Source organism: Dipodomys merriami, unplaced genomic scaffold (assembly GCF_024711535.1).
Source record: "Dipodomys merriami isolate MVZ:Mamm:240054 unplaced genomic scaffold, mDipMer1.0.p SCAF_428, whole genome shotgun sequence".
In the NCBI taxonomy this organism is placed as follows: domain Eukaryota; kingdom Metazoa; phylum Chordata; class Mammalia; order Rodentia; family Heteromyidae; genus Dipodomys; species Dipodomys merriami.
In genome coordinates, this window is record NW_027205915.1 from 260,198 (window position 1) to 261,724 (window position 1,527).

The window sequence follows — 1,527 nt, forward strand, 5'->3', positions numbered from 1 at the left end:
GGCTGGCTACTCAGCTGAGTAGAACAAGTTTGGCCTCTGATGAAGTCTTAGAGCACCTCTAATGTAATCCAGGAATACAATCCACGTAAGTCACTCAGCTTTTTGGTAGTCACAGTAAGAAACAGTAAAATAAGAAAATAAATAAAAACACCAAAGGAGCTTTAATCAAAATTCAGCAAAATTTATCTAGTATTCAAAGCTTAATCCTCAGATTTCAGCATTCTGAGTAGCTAGTATTACAAATGTGAACTACTCTCATGTGTTTGTTAGTTTTTAAAATACCAAGTCAGCATTGTTACTTACCTGGCAGGGGAGATACCATGATCATGAAGATGGTTTTCCCAGGGAAATATTTACCTATCACATTCCAGATGAGCTGACTCCTGTGATTTCCTCAAATGTGAGAAATTCGACTGCATAATTTGTGGTAGTGGAGGACTGTGTTAGTGTTCTACCCTGGATAACTAACTAGATAGATAGATAGATAGATAGATAGATAGATAGATAGATAGATAGATAGATAGATAGATAGATAGATAGATAGATAGATAGATAGATAGATAGATAGATAGATAGCATTGTATTTTATATTGACCTCATCTCCTTTCCTGCACTCAGCAGTCACTTGGTCCTAAGGACTACTGTAAAGGATGAGGTACTTCTAGGCCTATGTTGTAGTTGCTAGGAACTACAAGGAGTAGATAAATCAGCTAGAACTCACCATGAGAAAATAATGAGGAAGTTGGGTGCAGGTGGCTTACACATGTAAACCTAACTACTCAAGAGGCTGAGATCTGAGGATTGCAGTTCAAAGCCAGCCCAGGTAGGAAAGCTCATGAGATTCTTATCCTAAATTAACCACCAGAAAACCAGAAGTGTGCTCTGGCTCAAGTAGTAGAGCACATCATTTGTCCTGAAGAGGACAGGGACAGCACCTAGAGTTCAAGTCCCATGACTTACAAAAAATAAAAAGAAAGAAAACAAATGGGTGACCAGAGCCAATGGCTCATACCTGTAATTCTAGCTAGTCAGAAGGCTGAGATCTGAGGATCAAGGTTCAACACGAGCCTGGGCAGGAAAATCTATGAGATTCTTATTTCCAATTAACTACTGAAACCATAAGTGACAATGTAACTCAAAGAGGTAGAGCACTAGCCTTGAGCACAAAAGACCAGGGACAGGATCCAGGTCCTGAGTTCAAGCCCACAACCCACAAAAAAAAACAGAAGAAGAAAGAAGAAAAAGGAATGAGAAGACACCTTAATGAAATAGCTAGGCAAGTTCAATATACAGAATAACTCCTCCCTTCCTTCTTTTCTTCCTTCTATTCCTTCACATCCTTTCCCCTTCTATCCTAGAATTTAAACTCAGAGTCCCATGATTTTAGGTAGATACTCTACCTGATGAGCCATACACCTGCTGTTTTTTTTTTTTTTTTGCTTTAGTCATTTTTTTCTTTTTATAGGGGGGGATGGGGAGGTCCGGTTATGGGGCCTGAACTCTGGGTCTGGGTGCCGTCCCTTCGTT

The 1,527-nt window shown here is 39.6% G+C and overlaps 1 non-coding gene across 1 annotated transcript; it reads left to right on the plus strand.

Annotated features, from left to right (window-relative positions):
* Positions 1-295: 295 nt before the first annotated feature.
* Positions 296-459, plus strand: LOC138807705 (U1 spliceosomal RNA). The gene has a single exon (XR_011366240.1). It is a non-coding gene; the product is annotated as a U1 spliceosomal RNA (small nuclear RNA).
* Positions 460-1,527: the final 1,068 nt, after the last annotated feature.